Raw genomic sequence first — 7,551 nt, 5'->3', positions numbered from 1 at the left:
CTGCCTAAGTGCTTGTATCTCTGCAGTTGAGATGCAAGGGCCCAGAGAGTGGTGGGAAATGGATTTAGATCCAGCTGGAGGCTCCCCAAAATCTGGGTTCAGTTCTGGGCCCCTCCCCACAAGAAGGATGTTGAGGCTCTGGAGCGAGTCCAGAGAAGAGCAACAAAGCTGGGGAAGGGGCTGGAGAACAAGAGGAGCGTCTGAGAGAGCTGGGAGTGTTTAGCCTGGAGAAGAGGAGGCTGAGGGGAGACCTCATTGCCCTCTGCAACTCCCTGAAAGGAGGTTGTGGAGAGGAGGGAGCTGGGCTCTTCTCCCAAGGGACAGGGGACAGGACGAGAGGGAATGGCCTCAAGCTCCACCAGGGGAGGGTCAGGCTGGACATTAGGAAAAAATATTTCACGGAAAGGGTCATTGGGCAGTGGCAGAGGCTGCCCAGGGAGGGGGTTGAGTCCCCTTCCCTGGAGGGGTTTAAGGGACGGGTGGACGAGGTGCTGAGGGACATGGTTTAGTGATTGATGGGAATGGTTGGACTCGATCCAGTGGGTCTTTTCAAACCTGGTGATTCTATGATTCTATGATTTCCGTGCATGTTTGCTTCCAGGTACTGGGAAACGGGTCCCGTCGCTGTGCGTGCCCTTTGGAGGGCTCTGCGGAGGGGCAGGCAGTAACTCCATCGCTCGCAGCCACCGCTTGCGGCTGTAAAACATTCAGACATAAATGAGCAGGAGATGCTCTGATGGGCTGTAATCATTTCTCTCTCTAGAGGATGTGAAATTAAAATGCCTTTTCTTTATCCTCCCCTACCCGGTGTGATGTCACTCCTAGCTCAGATTCTCCTAAATTAAAAAAAAAAAAAAAAGAGAGAGAAATAATAAAAACTAAACCACCTTGCAGATTTGGTTCCTAATGTGATGTGCCAGATGGTAAAACCTGAATCAGGTAGCAGCATTATTTAGCTGGAGCCTGTAAACAAAACTGAGCTACGAAATAGTCTTTAATGAGCCAGATATATTTCTAGGTGCTGAAGCCTCAAAAGGCAAGGGAAGCAGAGGCATTTCACGTACGGTAAATGTTTAAATAAGCCTTTCCCTTCATTTCAGCACCACAGCAATAACTCCATCCCATTCCAGGGCTGCTGGGACTTCTAAAACGAATCGTTTGGTGAGGTTATAGTTATTGTGGGTGCTTTAGCGTGGAGCTGGGCTGTGGGACGTGAGTGGTGGTGTTAAATTAATGAGTGGTTGGCTTTTTAAATCTTGTTTGTAAGCTCTCTGACAGCATGGGTCTCCAATTAAAAAAGAATTTCATGGAAAGGGTCATTGGGCACTGGCAGGGAGGGGGTTGAGTCACCTTCCCTGGAGGGGTTTAAGGGATGGGTGGACGAGGCGCTGAGGGACATGGGTTAGTGATTGATGGGAATGGTTGGACTCGATGATCCGGTGGGTCTCTTCCAACCTGGTGATTCTATGATTCTATGATGATTCTCTCGGGCTCCGCTGTTGCAGTCACAGCACTAAACTGTGCCTAGACCAGGTCTTCGTGTTTATTCCAGGTTTGTTAGCACAGGAGAGCTGGGGACACGCGCGTTGCTGCTCCCTCTGCTCACGCTGTTCTTGGCAGTGGCTGCGTGGCTCGAGAGCTGCCAAGGAAACAGTTGGGCCAGTACCTTGTTTTCAAAGGTTTATTGGATGCTGCAGGCACGCTGTAATGTCACATCTCGTGGTCAAAGAGGTTTAAGCGATTTTAAATGCTGCTTCCACCTGTTTTTCCAGCCTCGTTCCCAAAATAGAAATTAAAAAAATCGGGAAAGTGACAGCCCCCCCCCTCCCCTTTTGCTTGTAAAAATGTAAACAGGGAGTTGTGTCCTCCAAGAGCAGTTTGGGGATGGAAGAACCATCTTCCAAGCAGACGAGGAGGGTTGCTCTTCCAAAGTTCAGTTCCATTCTTAGACACGAGCGTCCCTGTAAAACAGAAACTCTCAAAAGGAGGGGACCTCAAAAATGTCTGTGGGAAGTTTCTTCCATCAGCACCTCCTGATCATGACGTTGCCCTTGCTGTCTCAGGAGAGGAGACTCTTGATGGACCCCGTGACTTGTTCCTCTAGGGCTTTTCTTGGAAGAGACCAGAACAGATACCCAGGCATCCTTGTGTCCCAAGATGAGGTTATTTTTGAACTGATTCACCCTTTTTACTGGTGTTAACTGGCAGGCTGGGGTCTGCAAAGCCCTCTGAGGTCCCTGCTCTAGCTGGAGATGCTCGAAGGGCGTGAGTTAACACACAGGCATCCCATTTTTAACTGATTTACTTGTGTGGTGCTACTTCAGGGCTTGTTTCTGTGTTTAAGGGACGGGTGGACGAGGTGCTGAGGGACATGGTTTAGTATTTGATAGGAATGGTTGGACTCAATGAGCCGCTGGGTCTTTTCCAGCCTGGTGATTCTATGATTTTCAGTACATAAGGAGAGAAATCAGGCAAATTTTCCAAAGCTGTAGATAAAATTCAGCTGGTTTAGGGTTGAGGAAGAGGAGCGGTGGAAAGAAGTGAGTGTGCAGCACTTGCTGCTCATCGTTGATACGCGTACGATGGGTTTTCCGAACAGCTATCAATCCTTTCGCTCCTGTCCGTTTTTTTAAAGTCCTACTATAATAGGTAATTAAAGTATACTAATTGAATTAAGTCTCCATCTGCTTGAGTTCAGCAAGCCAACGAGTCCCTTAATTAAGATACCATGTTTGCTGTAACAGAGGCTGCAAACACAGCCCTGGCCACCGCCGCTGTCGGCAAATACCCGCCTTCCCGTGATACCCGGCCAGGGAGCCGAGGAGACCGAAATAAAACCTGCAAGGTGAGCAGCGCTGGCTGGAGGGAGAACGATGAGGGTGAGAAGAGTTGTGCTTGCCCTGATAGGGGAGAAAACCGCTGGGTTTGGGTGCAAACACTTTTTCAAGCCCCTTGAAGGCAGACGGTGGCGATAGCGACTGAAAGACTCCGGGCTGGGTTTCTGTGTCGGACGGGGGTTTCAGTGGGACAGTGTCCAATACTGGAGGCAAGAAGAGGGAACATAGTGGTTACAATCAGTGTCTTCAGACTGTGATTTCAGAGGGTTTAAAAAGCAGGAGTGTGTCCTCAAACTGGTCTGCAGACACAGTGGGTCTTAGACTGCTCCACCATGGGCTGTCATCACTTGTTGACTTACCCATCAGTCCTTCGTGCACGGAGTCCATTGAGGAAACACCCTTTAGATGCTAAATCTTGATCGGGATTGTTGTTTTCTGAACAAGACATGAGGTTTAAGAGCCCCTGGCCCTGAAATTCAAGATTCCCCCTGTGCCCATAGCACAGCTCTCCGGACAGGAGCCATCCCAGGAGGTGGTTTCAGCCAAGGAACCTGCTGAAACTCTCATTTAGTTGGTAATTCTCTCTGCATTTCCCTCTTGGGGAGTTGTCAGGAGGAGGATACGCCGCCAAGGATCACCCCACGGTCTTCCCAGTGCATTGGGGGGGGGACCGGGGCAGGTCAGTCTTCCAGAAGAATTGGCAGGAGTGGGAGAAGCAGGAGAGCTGGTCCAGGCTGAGCCCTAGAGCTGAAGATGCCGACGTGTGTCCCTGACAGCACGAGGCTTCGCCTCAACCGCAGAAGGTGATTTTTTTTTTCCCTTACGGGAAAATTTCCCAACGAAGAGGCTGGATGAAAGCGGACGCCTCTTGATGCGGTTTGAAAGCGGAGACATCTGCCACAGATCAGAAAAAGCTGGCAGGTAGAAAACATGCCAAGCCTCCTGTCTCCCTGCCTTTATCCTGTACGTGGCACGTCTCTGTTCCCCTGGCGCGGGCTCCGTGCCGCTCGGCAGCCCCAGAAACCAGCGTTCGGCTGTCCCGGAGCGTGGTGGTGGGGACATCGACCTCTCCTCTCTCCATCCCATCCTCCTAAAATAGCGCACAAAGCTACAGGAGCTGAGGGGATGCTGCAGCTCGAGACCACAGGAGTAAAAACTGAATTATTTAGCATATTTTGTAGTGGAAGCAGGTGTGGGGTTTGAAGCAGTTTGAGTTGGGAATTGTCTGCGGAGGAGTCGGGGTCTGATGGGATTTGAAAGAGCCGGACAAGTTTTTCATTCCTGTCCTCCTCTTGACAGCCTTTTCTTTTTTTTTTTTTCTTGGGTCTGAATTCTCATTCTCTTTCTTGTGTTTTCCAATCCCCCCGTACCTTCCACCTCGCTCGCCTGCTGAAGCGCCGGTGGCTGCCGCTGTGACAACCCCAGCGCTGACAGCGTGCTCCACGCCGCGTGCCGGCGCGGTGGCCTCTGCTCCCGGGGGACTCTGCGCTCGGCGATGCTGACAGCTCGGCTTCACCACAGCCAGATGCTGGGAAGGCAGCGCCGAGGCTCCCGAAAGGCTCGGCAGGAGGCGAGCGCTGGCTTTGGGGGTGGTTTCGTTAGAGACTGGGCTTTGCTTTGTGCCTCTGCAGGCTTTGGTGAATTTATTCAGGGCTTTGTGTTCGATTTGATTTTAGGGAATCATAGCATCACCAGGTTGGAAAAGACCCACTGGATGGAGTCCAACCGTTCCCATCAGTCACTAACCCATGTCCCTCAGCACCTCGTCCACCCAGCCCTTAAACCCCTCCAGGGAAGGTGACTCAACCCCCTCCCTGGGCAGCCTCTGCCACTGCCCAGTGACCTTTTCCATGAAAATTTTTTTCCTAATGTCCAGCCTGAACCTCCCCTGGTGGAGCTTGAGGCCATTCCCTCTCGTCCTGTCCCCTGTCCCTTGGGAGAAGAGCCCAGCTCCCTCCTCTCCACAACCTCCTCTCAGGGAGTTGCAGAGAGCAATGAGGTCTCCCCTCAGCCTCCTCTTCTCCAGGCTAAACACCCCCAGCTCTCTCAGACGCTCCTCTTCTTCTCCAGCCCCTTCCCCAGCTTCGTTGCTCTTCTCTGGACTCGCTCCAGAGCCTCAACATCCTTCTTGTGGTGAGGGGCCCAGAACTGACCCCAGGATTCGAGGAGCGGTCTCCCCAGTGCCGAGTCCAGAGGGAGAAGAACCTCCCTGGCCCTGCTGGCCACGCCGTGTCTGATCCAGTTTGCAAAGCTGCTGAGCACTGCAGCAGGATCCCCTTGTCCTGAAGGGAGCGGGCAGGGATGGACGTGCACGCAGACCCACAGCAGAGTGGGATTGGACCAATCTTCCCCTAAAATCTCTTCCTCCCCTCAACCGTTTTGTTCAGGCATTTTGCTCCACACAGATGGTCCCATCAGACGCCGTTCTCCACAATCTGCTCGGCCCTGTCTTGCCTGGATTTTTCCTGCAGCCTTTGGTGCTGGTTCATCCCCAACTCCACTCTCAGGGAGGGTTCTTCGTGCCCCACCTGGGCCAGGGAAAGGGCTTGTTGGGCTCTGAATGCTAATCCAGCTGCTGCGCACGCACAGGGCGAAGCGACTGCAGCCGCCCTCACAGCCCAGTGCTCTTGGATAATTTTGTGCAACCCAAGTAGGTCTGAATTGGGAATATTTCCCTTTTTAAACTGCAAGAGGGGAGATTGAGATGGGGTCTTGGGGAGAAATGTTTCCCTGTGGGGGTGGGGAGGCCCTGGCCCAGGTTGCCCAGAGCAGTGGTGGCTGCCCCATCCCTGGAGGGGTTCAAGGCCAGGTTGGATGGGGCTTGGAGCAACCGGATCCAGAGGGAGGGGATTAGAACTAGATGGGCTTTGAGGTCCCTTCCAACCCAACTCATCCATGATTCTCTGATTTTAAAAGGAACGCTATTCTTGTACCTGGCTCCTCTTGTCTCTTTGTTTGCAATCAAACAAGAAATGCAGAGGAAACCCTCGCCGCGAGCCGGCTGGTAGTGGATCTGCTGCAGCCCCAGCAAGTGGCAAACCCCACCATGAGCAGTGACCCTGGGGGACCGGAGGAGAAGGGGTTACTGATCACATCTCCCTCCTACTCTTCGGTTCCGAGAGCCTGTAGGAAACGACAGTTGGGCAGCAGATGGGTGCGCTGGTAGGTCTGGAAACCTCTCAGGCAAAAGTAAATCCTCCCTTCCCACCAGGAGGTTCAGGCCTTGTTCTGCAGAACAGCGTGTACGAGCCGAGCTCCCCTCAGGGAGCAGATTGCCCTATTCCTCCGGCGCTTGGCTGGCTGCCGTCCTCTCTCCGGTGCGCTCAACGGCAACGCCGCACGCTCGCTTAACCCCCCAGCCCCGTCCCTCCAGCTGCCGCGGCGTTTGATGCTCTCGGGGAGGTGATGGTGGTGGAGGGGGCGCCGAGAGGGGCTGCTCTCCCCCCTTCTTAAGCAGGAAAAAGCCACCGACGGGCGAGGGGGTTGTTGGCGTGATGCGACATTCCGAGTTGGAGCTTCTTTCTGGGAGAGCGGTGCACTCTGCCATTAATTGGAGGGAAAACAATCAGAGACCTGCTGCTTTTGGAGTTTGTTGAAAGCAGAGGAAGATGGTGTTTATGAAACGGCAGCTGGTGCCAGGCGCTGGCAGGGGTGCGGGGGGAGGAGGACGAGGAGGAGGAGGGGGGGGAGCGGCTGTATTTGGGTTCTGGGCCTAATTGGCAAAACTGTAATAATTCCTCACATCAAATACATGATGCATTCAGCCCACTTGCATTTTTTACTCTTCTGTGTGTAATAACAAGTCATAACACTGGAGATTTCATGAATAATTGTTTCTGCTTGCCTCCCCTTTCGGTGGAGGATTTCCAGAGCGCTCGGCGAGCAGGCAGCCTCTCCCCAGCCTCAGAAGGCAAATGAATATTATCTTGATAAAGAGAGATAAGGCAGACGAGACAAAGGCCTGGGATAACTTGGTTAAGTTGGTCAGAAAAGCCAAGAGCACGATCAGGATTTATGCCCAGGAATTAAGGTTCTTCAACCGCTCGGAGACCGAGATGTCTGTGCTTAGCACAGTTTGTCCTGGCACCACGGAACGTGGTCTGGAAGAGGAGAAACTCTTCCCTTAGCAAAGGAGAAATGACACAGAGCAGCGAAGAGACTTCAAGACCAGCAGGTCCAGGGAGGTTCTTCTCCCTCTGGACTCGGCACTGGGGAGACCGCTCCTCGAATCCTGGGGTCAGTTCTGGGCCCCTCCCCACAAGAAGGATGTTGAGGCTCTGGAGCGAGTCCAGAGAAGAGCAACGAAGCTGGGGAAGGGGCTGGAGAACAAGAGGAGCTTCTGAGAGAGCTGGGGGTGTTTAGCCTGGAGAAGAGGAGGCTGAGGGGAGACCTCATTGCTCTCTGCAACTCCCTGAAAGGAGGTTGTGAAGAGGAGGGAGCTGGGCTCTTCTCCCAAGGGACAGGGGACAGGACGAGAGGGAATGGCCTCAAGCTCCACCAGGCTGAACATTAGGAAAAAAATTTTCACTGCCCGGGGAGGGGGTTGAGTCCCCTTCCCTGGAGGGGTTTAAGGGCCGGGTGGATGAGGTGCTGAAGGACATGGTTTAGTGATTGATGGGAATGGTTGGACTCGATGATCCAATGGGTCTTTTCCAACCTTGTGATTTTATGATTCTAAGAGGACTTGAAAGGTGTGTTGGCTCCTGGGAAAGAT

This window comes from Phaenicophaeus curvirostris, chromosome 26, assembly GCF_032191515.1.
Source record: "Phaenicophaeus curvirostris isolate KB17595 chromosome 26, BPBGC_Pcur_1.0, whole genome shotgun sequence".
In the NCBI taxonomy this organism is placed as follows: Eukaryota; Metazoa; Chordata; class Aves; order Cuculiformes; family Cuculidae; genus Phaenicophaeus; species Phaenicophaeus curvirostris.
This window is presented reverse-complemented; position numbering follows the sequence as displayed.